This window comes from Giraffa tippelskirchi, chromosome 8, assembly GCF_054371585.1.
Source record: "Giraffa tippelskirchi isolate mGirTip1 chromosome 8, T2T-mGirTip1v1.2.pri, whole genome shotgun sequence".
In the NCBI taxonomy this organism is placed as follows: Eukaryota; Metazoa; Chordata; class Mammalia; order Artiodactyla; family Giraffidae; genus Giraffa; species Giraffa tippelskirchi.
In genome coordinates, this window is record NC_137282.1 from 4,386,649 (window position 1) to 4,402,922 (window position 16,274).

General features: G+C 45.1%; 1 protein-coding gene across 14 annotated transcripts in view; it reads left to right on the forward strand.

Annotated features, from left to right (window-relative positions):
• RARB (retinoic acid receptor beta) overlaps positions 1 to 16,274 on the forward strand; it is a 1,227,259-nt gene that overhangs the window by 310,269 nt on the left and 900,716 nt on the right. The window contains exon 1 of one of the 14 annotated variants that reach the window (XM_081521076.1): positions 9,872 to 10,010. The exons of 12 other annotated variants lie outside the window; for them this stretch is intronic. The gene's annotated coding sequence lies outside the window, so the exon portion shown is untranslated. Of the gene's footprint in view, positions 1 to 9,871; positions 10,011 to 16,274 lie in introns of those variants that run through there. One more of the 14 variants, XM_081521075.1, reaches the window with a different exon arrangement.

The following is a 16,274-nucleotide window of genomic DNA, read 5'->3' on the forward strand; positions in this document are numbered from 1 at the left end:
AGACATAGAGATGGCCAACAAACACATGAAAAATGCTCAGCATCACTAATTATTAGAGAAATGCAAATCAAAAGTACAATGAAATATCACCCTGTGCCAGTCATAATGGCCATCATCAAAAATTTACAAATAATATATGCTGGAGAGGGTATAGAGAAAAGGGAATCTTGTTACACTATTGGTGGGAATGTAAACTGATGCGGCCACTATGGAGAACAGTATGGAGCTTTCTTGAAAAACTACAAATAGAGCTACCATATGACCCAGGAATCCCAATCCTAGTCACATATCAAGGAAAGTAATAATTCGAAAGGATGTATGCACGCTGATATTTACTATAACATCATTTACAATAGCCAGGACACGGAAGCAACCTAAATATCCATCGACAGAGAATGGATCAAGAAGATGTGGAGTGAATATATATATGTGTGTGTGTGTGTGTGTGTGTGTGTATTTCTCAGCTATAAAAAAGAATGAAACAGTGCCATTTACAGAGACGTGGATGGATCTAGAGATTGTCATGCAGAGTGAAATAATCAGAAAGAGAAAAGCAAATATCGTATGTTGGTTATATGTGGAATCTGGAGAAACAGTACAGATGAACATATTTGCGTTCAGAAACAGAGTCACAGACACAGAGAACAACTTTTGGTTACCAAGGGAGGAAGGGGGTGGGATGATTTGGGAGATTGGGACTGACAAATGCACATGAGTATGTATAAAATAGACAGCTGACGAGGGCCTACTGAGCCCAGGGAGTGTGTGCTGGTCAGTGTTCTGTGGTGACCTCAATGAGCAGGAAATCCGAGGAAGAGTGACTGATTCACTTTGTTGCACAACAAGAGACTAACACAGTATGGCAAAGTAACTATCAGTTCAGTTGAGTTCAGTTGCTCAGTCGTGTCCAACTCTTTGTGACGCCATGGATTGCAGCACGCCAGGCTTCCCTGTCCATCACCAAATCCTGGAGCTTGCTCAAACTCATGTCCATCGAGTTGGTGATGCCATCTAACCATCTCATCCTCTGTCATCCCCTTCTCCTCCTGTCTTCAGTCTTTCCTAAAATCAGCATCTTTTCTAATGAGTCAGTTCTTTGCATCAGGTGGCTGAAGTATTGGAATTTCAGCACCATTCCTTCCAATGAATATTCAGGACTGATTTCCTTTAGGATGGACTGGTTTGACCTCCTTGCTGTCCAAGGGACTCTCAAGAGTCTTCTCCAACACCACAGTTAGCAATCATCAATTCTTTGGCACTCAGCTTTCTTTATAGTCCAACTCTCACATCCATACATGACTACTGGCAAAACTAAAGCTTTGACTATATGGACTTTGTTGGCAAAGTAATGTCACTGCTTTTTAATATGCTGTCTAGGTTTATCATAGCTTTTCTTCCAAGGAGCAAGCATCTTTTAATTTTATGGCTGCAATCACCATTTGCAGTGATTTTGAAGCGCAAGAAAATAGTCTGTCACTGTTTCCATTGCTCCCCCATCTATCTACCATGAAGTGAAGGGACTGGATGCCATGATCTTCGATTTTTGAATGTTGAGCTTTAAGCCAGCTTTTTCACTCTCCTCTTTCACCTTCATCAAGAACAATAAAATTTAATAAAAAATAAACCAAGCAAAGAATTGGCCACAATATATAGACTGAGTAAAGAACAGCCCAAGTATAGCTAATTGTCCAGTTCAATGAAATTTCGACCTGCTTAGAACTGGCCATCCTCAATCGGTAAATCTACTGCAAAATTCCAGTCTCATTTCTTAGTCTAGAAAACAGAGTTTGGGATTTATATTGTAGAATATTAGACATTTCTCTTTTTGTGTGTAACTTTTTTGGTTCTTTACTTTCCTACAAAGCTTTTCTGGAAAACAAATTCAAAGAAAAAATTTAAGTCAAAAACAAGAAAGGAAGGAAGGAAGGGAAGAGAGACAAGGAAAGAGAAGTCCCCATATCTGTTAGCAGTCCCTCACCCTTCATTCCCTGCTGCCACTAGCCTCGGGGAACCACTAATGTACTTTCTGTCTCCAGGGATTTGCCAATTCTGAGCCATTCATATGCTACACTATGAGCACTTTGTGTCTTCTTTCTTTAACTTAAAATGTTTTGAAAGTTCATTTATGTTGTATATATATGTGTGTGTGTATATATATATATATATATACACACACACACACATACTGCATGCAGTGCAGCAGGACTTTATTTCTTTTTATGGCTGAATGTTGTTCTATTGTATGGAAAGACCATATTTTGTTTTCTACTCCTCAGTTTATGGACATTTATAATGTTTCCACTTTTTGACTAGTATGAATAATACTTCCCCAAGTAGTCACATATACATATTTGTGTGAGTATATGTTTTCTATCCTCTAGGGATATATATCCAGGGATAAAATGGCTGGATCTTTTGATGACTCAGTAGTAATGTCTGAGAAACTTTGAAACTGTTTTTCACAGTGGCTGAATCATTTCGTATCACCATCAGCAATGTATAAAGTATGCTAATTTTTCCATAGCCTCACCAACACTTGCTATCGTCTGTCTTTTTAAAATTTATTATTATACCTATTTTAGTAGATGTAAAGTGCTATCTCATTGTGGTTTTAATTTGAATTTCTCTGATAACTAATGATGTTGAACATCTTTTCATGTGCCTATTGGGTATTTGCCCATCTTCTTTGGAAAAATATCTTCTCAGATCTTTTGCCAATTTTTAAATTTGATTCTTTCTTTTTTCTATTGAGTTGTAAGTGTTATTTGTATCTTCTTAATGTAAGACCTTATCAGATACATTATTTGCAAACATTTTCCCCATTCTATGGCTTGTCTTTTAAATTTTCAGTATTGTTCTTGGATGCTTGAAAGTCTTCCATTTTCACAAAGTCCAATTTATCTATTTATTCTTTTGTCGCTTGTGCTTTTAGTGTCATATTTAGGGAACCACTGTCTAATCCAAGTTCAAAAATATTTACTTCTGTATTTTCTTCTAACAGATCTATAGCTTTTGCTCTGGTATTTAAATCTTTGATCCATTTTGAGTTAATTTTGTGTATAGAATGTGGTAGGACTCCAACTTCATTCTTTTGCATATGGCTATCTAGTTGTCAGAATATCATTTGTTGAAAAAGAGTTATTTTTTCCCCCATTGAATGGCCTTAGAACTCTTGTTAAAAATCAGTTGAACATGAATGTATGAATTACTGGACTCTTTTTTTCTGAACCATTAATATGTATGTACATCTTTCTGCTAGTACTACATACTCTCAATTATTGTAGATTTGTAGTAAGTTTTAGTATAAGTCCCCTAACTTTCCTTTTCTTGTTTAAATTGTGTTAATTATTCTGGGTCCTTTGCATTTTCCTATTAATTTTAGGGTCAGCTTGTCTATTTTGGCAAAAAAAAAAAAAAGGGCAACTGGAAGAAGCTGTACTCTAAACTACTGAACCATTATTGAAGATTGTTCAGTACCACAGAAAATTGCCTACACTGTGACTCAGTTCATTTCAGTTCACTCACTCAGTCATGTCTGACTCTTTGCGACCCCATGGACTGCAGCACGCCAGGCTTCCCTGTCCATCACCAACTCCCAGAGCTTACTCAGACTCATGTCTATCATGTCGGTGATGCCATCCAACCAGTTCATCCTCTGTCACAGTGTGACTGTGGCCCATGAATGTAAGATGGTGTTAGACTTTGGTATGCATAGGTATGAAGTGAAAGTTAAACTAAGGTGATTGTTATTAGGAAAATGGGTTCATGCATTGCCTTCCTTTTCCTTTCATAATTTTTTGTTTTAATACTATTTTATAAGAAGGAAAATATACAGTAAGTTTTTGAGGGAAGGATTTATTTCTAAACTCCTTAAAATACCAGGCATATTGCACTGCACATAGTAGGCACTCAGCAAATATTTCTTGGAATGAATTTTATATTGCTCATTTGCAGACTGAAAAAAAAGTGAATTCTTTTGTATTGCAGGCAGCTCACGGTTGCTCTTAAAAAACTATTCAATGGCGCTAAATTCAGCAAGAAACTTTATGCATACAAATGTCCTTAAGTTGATTGTGTTAGAGACCTAGTTGACTATTCATAATTCCTTATTTTTCTCAAAAAATTCACAGGCCCTCCCAACCACTATTATTAGTTCCCTAAAAATTGTGTCTTTAAGAAATAATTTGAACTATCAGGAAAGAAATCTTTTTTTTCGAGTGGGCAGTGTGAACTGTTAATAGATCTTGTGATGTTTTCCAAAATAATTCTAATCTTTGGGAGATTAGTAACTCAACTCCCTTCTGAGATGTCAGAGTATAAGGTTGTTGTCCATGAATAAACTTTGGCAGCTTATTAATTTATTCTTGGAAAGCTTTATTTAGATAATAAGATGATACTAACCTATGCCCTAAAAGGTTATACCAATGGCGGGGAGGGTAATTGTAAGTTACTCACAGGTAGTGGGTTGCTCTTAGCATCGCTAAGTTGAGCAGGTGAGGGTTAGTGAGGGACCAAGGAGGGGGTGCAGAAAGCCTGTCTCCATGGTGTTCTAGTAACACCACGCAACACTCCGCTTTTAGGTCCGTGATTGATGATGCCACTAAAAACCTCCATGGGACCACTGCACTTTCTTGAATCTCAAACTGTAGACCATTCATTATACTCTGTATTTTCTACCCTGACCTGATATTGATGTGCGCTGTGTTTAATGAATCATATTTATCATGCTGTGTTACAGCACAGAAAGTACTGTGTACCATCACATCTTAGAGACGTGGTCCACGTGGGAAACAGAGCGAGTGAGGAGTGGGAATAGGGCTGGACAAGAAGGCAGGTCTGGGAGCTCAAGAGAGGAAGGGGGGAGGGAGAGAAAGCTTGAGCTGGACTTTTTAGCTAGGACTACACAGAGCATTCCAAACACCGGAGAAAATCCACAGTGGGCTCTTGCCATTTGCATGATGGAGAAAATGGCATTTGTTAGCAGAAGGAGAGTCTGGAGACCCTTCCTCCTGTGGGCCTCCGCTCTTGGTAAGGATGCAAAGAAGGATCTAAGGTCTTACCCATTGCAAGGAAGTTTATTAACAATAAGGAAAGAAAAAAAGAACAGGTCACTGGACACAACTGAGTGACTGAGCACACAAAAAGAGCAGAGAGAACACCTCAAGACAGAGGTGGGCCATGCCACGAGAGGCAAATGGCCCTGGAGGACTGGGATGCAGAGCTTTTAAGGCAGGGTCGCTTGGATAATCCGGGAGGGTCTTTGATTGACAGCTGCAGGTTAATAGAACAAGATGCTCTACTGTACATGTCTTTTCCATCATTCAGTCTGTTGTAATTAGATGTGTGTCTTCATGGAATAGTTATGAGCAGTGAATGAGTCCAGTGGCTGCCAACGGTCACTTTAGTACAGGACGGTGCGAGGTGCGCACACATGCTAGAGTGAGAAAGCCCCGCCAGGCGGCTGGGGGTTTTTCCGGCCCCCTGACTATTTTTGGAGGACTGGTGGGAGTTTTAGAGGTGGGACTGGTAAAACTGCTTGGTGGGATTAGGCGGCTGTAGCAGAGTGAGCTGAAGGGGCCACCTCTTGTTGCTCTCAGCTAACTTCTTGCCTATGAGATTCTCATCCAAATCAATTTCCACTTGATACTCCAAACAGTTTCCCCGAGGGCGTACAACCAGAACCAAATATTCCAACTGAAATAAATTGAAGTATTTATACAGATATTTTAGTGAAAAATGAAAAGGAGAGGAGACCGTCCTCTGCATATTTCTAACTAGTGATTTTCCTTAAGAGAAAGCAAAAGAACTGGACCCGTACATGGTGTTGAGCTATGTGTACTTCTATTGTCTCTTTTCCTTTGCGCCTCGCCCTGCTAATGTTCCCAGCATTTCAGGGCACGTGGTGAGAGGGCAGGATGTGTCCTCAGGCAGTGCACTAGCCTTGCCAGGCCATGGCCATCTCCATAAACACTGGTGTGGAGGCTCCCCTAAGGTAGAGGAAGTTACTTGAGGACACATCACAGGAGGCAGCCAGGAGGTGTAAACAATTCCAAATATAACCAGTTTATTGTACAAATGGAAGCATACACAAGAAATTATTATATTTTTCTCAAACCACTGGCCCCATATGGATATGTCAAACCCCTCTTCTGAACAGGAAGAAGAACCCTTCATAAGACTCTGGGCAGATACCAGATCTTCTGGGTCAGTTCAGTTCTTCACTTTCACTTCTTAGAAACCCATCCAGTTTCAACTTCCAGTTTCTTCTCCGATTCAGAGCTCTCTCTCTCTCTGATCCCAGGCCTGTCTTGCGACCAAAGGAGCCTTAATTGGGCGAGGCTGTAGCTTGTGCCTATTTCTTTTCTCAAAGCAGCATCCAGAATTCAACGGGAATCAATGTTTGGTTTGAGGAATATCTCTTTTCCTTCCATTTTCACGGCAAAGCTCCCTTCTCTGCTCTTAGGGGCAGAGGCGAGGAGGAAGGGCAGATTCTGGCTGTGTAACTGCCTCGTGTGGGTTGCCATGCTTCTCTGGCCAGTGCAAGCTGGTCATCATGCATTGTCCTCCCAGGTGACACTGTCATGAGGACACTGCCAAGCCACCCTCAGCTCAGCTCCCAGATCTGATTCCACAGCCTCCAGGTCCCCACGACCCAGCCCCATAGTACACCCTATGGGGGCTCACCAGTGAGCCTCCTGTTCTTAGTGTGGACCTCTGGTGGGGAATGGGGGGGTTCAACCACTCAGCTCATGACTGGTGAAAACTCACATATTGAAACAAAGTCAGAGCTCAGCTCAGACACTCTCAAATCTTTCCTACTGTTTTTTGTGGGACATCCTGCCTCCTGCAAAGTTCTGAGTTCCATTGATTTCAAGAGCTAGCACCCTTGACTTCTCTTTGAAAGACTGCCCTCAAGCTGATGGAGCCCAACCAAGGGCCAAGGAGTTTATTCCTCTTGAGACTTTGTTAACCAGTACAGTGTCCAGCGAAGGAATATGAATGTCCAGTTTTCTTAACTCAGTTTGCTTCCTGAGTGAACTGAGGGAAGTTCTGCAGTGAGCTTCCCTGCACGATGAGGCCAAGCCCAACTCACCATGGGACTTCTGGACCCATGGACCTTTCTCCTCTTCCCTGTCCTTCTCACCCCAGTTCCCTTAGTCGTTTCCACTGGGAGCACTTTCTTAATAAATCGCTGGCCCATAATTCCTCACTCAGGGCCTGCTCTTTGGGAACCTGACGTGGCCTTGGGTAGGAATGGAGCTCTGCCATCGTTGCCCTTGTGACAGTTTCATGAGTCAACTTCACCAGCTCACTGGTTGCCCAGATTTCTGATTAGACATGACTTCTGGGTGTGTCTGTGTTTCTAGAAGAAGGTAGCATTTGAATTGGAGGACTGAGTTAAGTCGATGGCCCTCCGCAGCATGAGTAGCAATCAGCCAGTCCTTTGAGAGCCTGAGTAGAATAAAAATGTGGAAGAATGAAGAATTTTTCCTCTCTCTGCCTGAGTGCTTGAGCTGGAACTTCTGCATTTTCCTGACCCCACGCTCCTAGTGCTCAGGCCTCCAGACTCTGGGTAGAAGCCACACCAGCAGTGGTCCAGCTCCCAGGCCTTTGAACTACAGCACCAGCTCTCCTTGGCCACTGGCTGGCAGACAGGAGATGGTGGCACTTCTCAGCTTCCAGAATGGTGTGAACCAGTACCTGAGATCCATGTCATTCTGTACATTCATATGTATCTCTGTCTCTGTATCTTATGTACCTCCTTCTGGATTTGTTTCTCTGGAGATTCTGACTTAAAGTTCCCCCCCGTCTTTACCCTGTCTTCTCTTTCCAATTTTCTTTTTCATTAGTTTCTAAGGCCTGAGGAGCAAAGTTCCTTCCCTCCCTCCCTCTCCTCTTTTCCTCCCCTCTCCTTTCTTCCTTTTTCCTCCCATCTCTCATCTAGAACAAGCCCTGTGATGCCAGATTTCTAATCCTTTCTCTCACAGCACTCTTGGAATTTCGGGGGGAAAGCGAAACTGTTTTGGATCCTATTGTTGATTTATGCATTTTTGACTGTGCTGGGTCTTCATTGCTGCACGGGCTTTCCTCTAGCTGTCGCAAGTGAGAACTACTGTTTTGTCGCAGTGAGCAGGCTTCTCATTGGCTTCTCTTGTTGCGGAGCACAGGCTCTCGGGCACGTGGGCGTCAGTAGATGCGGCACATGGGCTCAATAGCTGTGGTTCCCGGGATCTAGAACACAAGCTCAGTGATTGTGGCATACGGGCTTAGTTGCTCCAGGGCAGGTGGGATCTTCCTGGACCAGGGACCAAACCCACAACTGCTGCATTGGCAAGAGGATTCTTTACCACTGATCCAGCAGGGAAGCCCTGGATTCTTTAATGGCTTATTAATAATTCTTTTAATAATGCACTCCCCTTTCATTGCTTAAAATAGTAATGTTATTAGTGCTGAGCACAGGCTGTCTTTTGTTTGGTTGGTTGTTTTGGGATAAAGGAACATGAAGGGGGCAGAGTAAAAGGCTCTTAAAGGTCCCTTTGCTCTGGATACCGCTGACAAGTCTTCCTTGAGGACCAGACTTCCAGATTCCGAATCTACCTAAAATAAGAACACAAAGCCAGATTCAATTCCTGGAGCAGTGGCCGCCGAGGCAGCCCCTTAACATTCTCCTCTGGCAAACAATCACCAGTTCCTCTAGAGTTTAATGATACCTGGGGCTGGAAAGAACAGAAAAGGGGTGGGAGGTGCTCACTTCCAATAAAACAGTGAGGTGACTTCCATTTGGTGCTTAGAGTTTGAGGCAAGTAATGTCTGGGGAAGTGGAAACAAAAAGACTGGACTACAGCTGTTTAGGTAAAATGGCTACTTGGGTAGGGGATGGTCTCCCATCTCTGATACATGGCACTCATGAAGGGAAGTGCTCAGGGTCCCAGTGGCTCTCCTTTTGAACTGTCTCATCCATTACTGTGGTAATGATTTTCCGTCTGGGCAACAGCAAAGCCAAAGGCCTATTACACAGGCAACATAAAGTTAAAAAGACATTATGAATAAAACGTTGGCTCTGGCAGGCTTTTGCCAACTCTTCTCGGGAGAAGATTGCCTGATGCCGACACGTGTTTATTACACTTAATAATGTTTACATAATTCTTCCTTGAGCTCATTAGAGCTGTCAGATCCCAAGTAAATGTGCTCCCTCCTCGGTTTATCTTTAAAGACTTCTCAGTCAATAAAGCAAGATGAATGGCATCCAGGGTGCAGACGACGTACTCTCCACGGCTTTGCACACACTGACAAGCCCACCTTCCGTACGGGTGGGCTCCGGGGTCTTAGGCCTCCATCTGAGCAGCCCCTTAGTTCTTAGTGCTTCTCTACCGTTAAGGGCCTGGGATCACCGAGCGCTGGTCAAACAAGGCCAGGCCTCGTCCTCTGAGATTCTGCCTCAGTAGATCTGGGGTGAGGCTCAGAAATGTGCATTTCCAGCAAGCTCCTCAGATGCTCTTCACGTGCGTGGCCCTTCCACCGTGTTCTAGGGGTGATCTGCCATCATTCCCTTTGTCGGGGGTACCCCTTGACGATTCGGGGCGTCCTGGCCTAAGGCATGCAACAGCAGCAGCAGCAGCAGCGGCCACGCGGCGGTGGAGGCAGCAGGCTCGGCAGCAGGAGGAGAGCAGCCGCAGGGGTCGCAACTGCTCGCGTGCAAACCTGCGCTGGGCTCGCGTGGCTCGGTGCCGGTGTCTGCCGGCGTGGAGGGGCGGGGCCAGAGCCGGGGCGGGGCCTGGCGCCAGGGGCGTGGTCGGGGGCGGAGCCTGGCGCTGGGGGCGGGGCCTGGCGCCCGGGGTCTGGGTCGGGGCGGGACCCGGCGCCCGGGGGCGGGGTCGGGGCGGAGCGTGGAGCCGGGGGCGGGGCGCGGCGCGCCTGGCTCGCGCTGTCTGCGCTCCGCGGCGGCGGCAGGGGCCGAGGGCACGGCCAGCGGGCGGCGCGCCGCGGGCTTCCGGGCAGCTTGCCGACAGGTAAAGCCGGGAGAGCGCGTTGGCGGGTCTTCCTGCCCGGCAGTGCTCAGCCCCGGAGCATCCGGCCCGCAGAGCCTGGGTCTGGGCACCCAGGGCGTTTGCGGAGCATCCAGGGACTCGCTGCGGAGCCGGGGGTTTGCTTGTTCCGCGCCGGGGCGGGGCTGGGGGCTCGGGGTCTGAGGCGCGTGCCTGCGGCCAGCCCGGGACGTCCGGACTCGGAGACAACTTTACCCAGCGGTCCTACTCTAAGTTCCCCGTATTGCTATTGTCTCGTCGCCTCCCGTCCGACGGTCTCCGTGGACTCCAGCTTTGTTCTCACCAGGCCGGACCCCCGGCCCCCCAGGGCGTGAACCCGGGGCCCGCTGGCAAGTTGCACCTGCTGGCTCCCTTCTCGTCCCTGTCGGGTCTGGCAGGGTCCCTAGGGCTGGTCACTTCGATACCGCGGCCGGCGGTCTTCGCGGGTCCCCCCGGGCTCTGGGATCACAGGCGTTAGACGCCCCCCGGATGCGCGTGATTTGAGGCCGGAGGGAAGGCGAGAAAAAGTTTGGAGGTTCGGCTAGTGCTCTGGAGCCGGCAGCGCCCGGCTGCACACGGCACGAGGTGGAGACAGTGCTAGGGCTTGGCGCCGGGCAGAGGGTCTCTGGGAACTGAGGTCCCGCGTGAAGAGACCCTTCCCGAGTGAAGGGCAGAGGCTCTAAGCCTGAACTGCCGGCGAAGGTGGGAGGCTTGTGGGGTGCGCTCAGAGGCAGGGCAAGGCTGGTGTGAGTGCAGAAAGGGCGAGCAAGAGAGGAAGACGGAGGTATAAACACATATTATATATAATATTGATTGTACCCAGTGTACACTTTTCTTTTTGAACATAGTTTGGAAAATTGTGAGGATGCCTCCTCGGACTGGAACTCCCAGAGGTGGGGGTGGAGACGGGAAACGGATAAGTTTTACCCGGTGCTAGAGCTGGTTTGGAAAGCGAACAGGTGACAGAAGACTTCTTGGGGGTGTGTGCTCGTGCGCGCTCGCGCGCGTGTCTGTGCGTGTGTGTGCTCCACCGCGCGCGCGCACGTGCAGCGGCCAGGGATGCTGGACCGCCCCCGGACCCTCCTCCCTCTCGCCCCGCGCCCCTTGTCCCCCTTCCAGCTCGAGACCGCGGTGCGAGTTTTCCTGCCACTCCTCGCCTGAGGCTGGCGGGTGACGGGCAAGGTGACAGTCACGGAGTGGAGCAGACAAAGGGTGCGCTCGGACGACCCTCCGAGGGCGAGGCTCCTGGGGGGGGGGTGTATGTGTGGTGCGGTGTGTCTGGGCCCCCTTTCCTGCTAGCTAGAGAGACAGCGTTGGTAGCAGAGGGATGAGGTGCGGAGGAAAGGCGAGGTGGGGCGGAGGAGACAGAACCCGTCAGGGGGAAGGAGAGAGCAGAGGTTTAAAACCACCTCGCGTGATTAGCTGTAAAATAGGTTCATTTTAAGGAGAGAAGCGGGGCGGGCTGCTGAACTAAAATTTTAGTGGATGGGGACGCAGTAAGTTTGATTAATAAAGGTATTTCAGCGACCGGTGTTCAAGTGAGTCTGACACCTTCTCCCAAGTTTATTGCTTGTTTTAGATAACCGCCTTTGACAAGTCTTTCCAGTACCTACTGCAGAAGTACCTTTTCACTGTCAGAAAGAAGTAAAAGGCATATATACACAAATAAAATGCAGCTAAAATTAAGTTTAAATGAAGCTTTGAGCAGGATTAAATGGCTTGTGTAACTGCTGAATGTTGCTAAAGTACTGTCAGGACTATAAAATAGCCAGACAAAAATAAAGGAAAAAAATAATTGTAACAAGAAAATGAAGGCTTTACAAGAACTTCAGTAATGAACACATAACAATTGATGGTATGATGCAGTAATTATTTTCGTATTTACGCCATTAACGATTGTAATTTAACGTTAATGTCCTGGTATTTTATTCCTTCTCATTTGCAGACAAAAGCACATCTGAGACACCATCAGGGAGTAATTTGGTAATATAAAGTCATGAATAGAAAACACTAAACCATGCTCAGAACTCTGACAACATAAAGCGTGAAACAAAATAACCTCATTTGCTGTTTATTATCTGTCTTTATAATTCTGTTTACCATCATTTGCATAAATGAATAGCTAAATTGTATAGTATATCCCTTTTAGGAAAAAAAAAATACTTGATGCTTTTAGATAGACCGGGAGGGAGGGGAGGGGAAGGGGTGGTAGGTAATTCTTACATTAAGCACGAAAAAGATTTTTTAAAAACTTTGTGGGATTAAAAGCCTTCTGGAAATAATCAGAATGCAAATTTAGCCTACTTTAGGCATCCTTAATTTATTTAACTTGGTTCAAGTACTTTTTAACTATATATGTAATTAGTCTATGGGAAAATCCTAAACTTCTTTCCTAGTTAATCCTAACAAACCAAATTGAGGTATTCTATCTTACATCATGAAGCAATTTTTGTTAACCTGAAAAACTTTTTTTTTTTTTTTCTATTCAAACTTTCAAAGGGTAAATTTTCTGAAATAAAGGAAGAAGTTTTTTGGAGGAAGCTGAAAACAAAATCCTTTCAGCAGAAATTTAAGTTAATAACATTTTAAGACAAACATCAGAATTCACAGATTTTGGAACTACTAATTATTTTAACCTTAGGATCTTTGCTCAAATTGTCTTACTCATATGGTAAAGGGAACAACTAATAACTATATTAAGAGGGCTGTGAAGTAACATGCCAGCCGAACAGCTGAGCAGAACGTGTGTGGTTGGGGAAATCAGTTGATCCCATGAATGTTTAAAAAAATCCGTTTATTCTGCCAGCACACAAAATATCATGATGGTTGAATGCACCTTTTCCTTCCTATACAAATACACTAGTCTCATGTGGGACGGGACAATGAAATCAGTATTGCTGGAGAATGGATTCTGTATGGAAATAGGAACCTTGTATGTATTTTAAGTGCAGGCAGTAGGGAAGAAAGAATAAATGACAAGCAAGCTGTTCATTATAGTGGAGACTGGTGATTGTGTAAGATCAGGGCGTATTCTTATAGTTTTGCTGGTTACAAACTTGGGATATGCAACTGTATGAACAAAGTGCATTTTCAATACAGGTTTAATTATTATGCTCATCCTTAAAAAAAGTCACTATTCCTGTTATCACTTTTATATTCCAAATATTTCAAACACTGGCCTATTTCTCTGTATTTTCATTGTTCTTTATGTCATTGTTCTATAGGGAAGTTCTCTGTTTTTCTTTGTTTTAAAGGCTAAAATCTAACTTCTGGTTAATTCATTCACTGCTGTGACATATGTTTACTAAGTACCCATTATTAGCTATGAGATACTGTGCTCGGTGCTAGGAATTCAAGGGTGACTTAGACTCAGTCTAGGACTTTGGAATAAGACAGATTGGGTTCAACTTTTAGTTCTGTGTCTTACTGGCTGTGAGAACCTGATCCAATTTTTAACCTTTCTGAGTATCAGTTTTCTTATCTGGTCAATGGGGGAAATTTCTGAATCACAGAGTCCTGAAGATGACATGTCAACATATTTTAATGTTTTCCATCTTAAAAACAGACACAACCTTGGAGCCCGTACTTCTGGGGCATCTCTCACGTCATTTCTCTGCTCTAGCTGCTGTCGTATTTCCAGCGATGCCAAGTCTTCACGCCCTCTCTCCGTGTTGTTCACCCCACACCCATGTGGCTTCTGCCCCCACCACCTATGGAAACAACATCTGTTGAGATTAGCAGTGACTTCTGTATGGTCAGATCCAGGGAGCCGCATACTTCTTCAACTTCTTGGAGCATTTGAAGGAGTTGACTGGTCCCTTTTAATTCATAAGCTATTTTCTCTTGGCATCAGTGACTTTAGTGGCTTCTGTGACACTGTATATCTCCAATTTTCCTCGTTCGGCTTTTCTCATTTCTCAGCTGGCTCTTCCTGCTTTGTCTCTAAATGCAGGTTGGATCATTTTTCCAACCTGTGGCTACATCCTGGGCTCCCTTCTTGTGTCTGCATCCCATACGTGGATGAAGTTCCTCAGCTAAAGAAAGTTTAACTAGTCGTCCTTTTGAATGGTCTGGTTTTTCCTCTTGGCCAACAGAGTTCAAAGGCTAATATAGGACTATAATTAAGAGACAGAGTATCAAGCATGTGAATGTTGACATACAGATTTTTTGACAAATGCTAGAAACCAAAAGCAAAATAACTGGAGTAAGTGTACCATTGGGACCAACTCCCAAACCATTTGCTTTCTAGTTGCCCCCTCTTACTGTTGGGAAGTTGCATTCTTAGCCAAATGAGCATCCTTGAGTCTACATTGCTTTGCAGTCACCGCATTTGAGAGTTAACAAAGTTTTACTTCCAGGAGGTAGCAATGAAGTCCATGTAACCGTGTAAACAAGTCTTGGTGACGTAATTGGAACGCAAAGATCAAGAATAGTCTAAGCTTCACTTTTCTAAAGATAGAGGCATTTTCATTCACAAAAAGGCACAGAAATGCGAGAGTTGGTTCCATTGCAAGTGTTCCCTGGAAGCTGCTGGTCTGATCCCAGCGTTTCCCTGGGGTGACAGAGGCGGAGGCCCAGCCCCTTGGTGATCCTCCTTTCGCTGTCTCTTATTCTTTTTTCCTCTTCCTGATCTTCCATGTTTAGTTCCTTTCTCTGCCTTCTTCAGGGCTTCCTTTTTGTTTCTTCAGCTTCTCTTATTCCTTTCCTTTTGATACCGAGCAGGGCCCCGTGGGGCTCCTGGGCACAAGGCCTCTCTTTGTCCTCCATTTCTTTGATCACAGTAAACAGCCTTTATTCAGCCTCTATGACCTTCCCTGAATTCCAATGGGCAGATTCAAGCAGTTGTTAATTAGGGGAGGGAGGGGGATGCAGAGCCAAGAAGCAGTCATGCAGCCTTGGAACAGGGTCCTGTTTCCCCACAGGACACACATACAGCAATATCTTTGAGTTGTTTTGCAGATACTGAAATCCCCTCCAGGTGGGAGAAGTTAATGATTAATGATGGTGTGCTGCCCACAAGCATGTAGATTCTAGACCAGTCGGACCTGATAGTTGATGATGCTGACCCCCCCTTACCACCAACCCATCAGAAGAACGTCAATGAGCTGATCACGTCCTCTTTGAACCACTACTATAAAACATCTCAGTATCTTCCCTAAGTTGGGACACATGTCCCAACTTTGAGGAGATGACCCTGCTATGTCCCCATCTGCCTGGCAGCGTAATAAGGCTATCCTTTTCTACTTCACCTAAAACTTGGTCTCCAGCATTCTATCTGGCACCAGTGCACAGAGAAGCTAGCCTTTCAGCAGCAATATCTTTTCCCCTTTCTTCTGTCCCTCATTATTCTTATTGTCTTCCTTCATCTTTCTTGTGTGTCCTTAGTTGCTCAGTCATGTCCGACTCTTTGCAACCCCACAGACTGTAGCCCGCCAGGCTTCTCTGTTTATGGGATTCTCCAGGCAAGAATACTGGAGTGGGTTGCCATTTCCTGCTCCGGGGGATCTTCTCGACCCAGGGATCAAACCCAGGTCTCCCACATTACAGGCAGATTCTTTACTACCTGAGCCACCAGGGAATATAAGCAAAAGCAAAATGGAAAGATTGACACGAGCTTTTGCCCAGTCGTTAGCACCATCGTAGCATTGAGTCTACCACAGGGCTCCTGCCTTTTGTACTTGGTGGTCTTTGTTTGCACCCATCACGTGGAACTTGTCTCAAGAACCTTAAAATTCTTGTCTTGGTTTTCCCTATATCATCTAAGAAACATAGAAGAAGTGCAAGAAAGGGATTGATAAAATTGGTTTGTGGATCCATACTACCATGCTCTAGAATGACCTTTTTCCAAGAAGGAGTCTTTGCCACCAGGTGATATAAAGGGGGCCTCCCTGCTTCTTGAGCTCAGGTACTGTTTATGTCCATCTTCACAGTGATGATGACAACTTGAATAATGGTTTAAATGATGAAACTAATGTTTGTGGAGTCCTTGCTCTGTGACAGAGTCTGCGCTAAATGCTTGATATGTGTGTTATTTATTCTTCACTCCCAGTGAGCCCATATTAGAGGTGAGGAAACAGCCCAAGCAAGGTTAAATTACTTGAGGAGAGTTTGCAGGACTCAAAGTCTGGGAATGGCAGCTCATGCCTACTTAGCTGCGGTGCCCTTCCATCCTGCCGGGACACCCATGTTCTGTGTTTCTGATGACGTCCTAGTGATGACAAGCTTCAGGAATGCCCTGAAGCCGCAGTA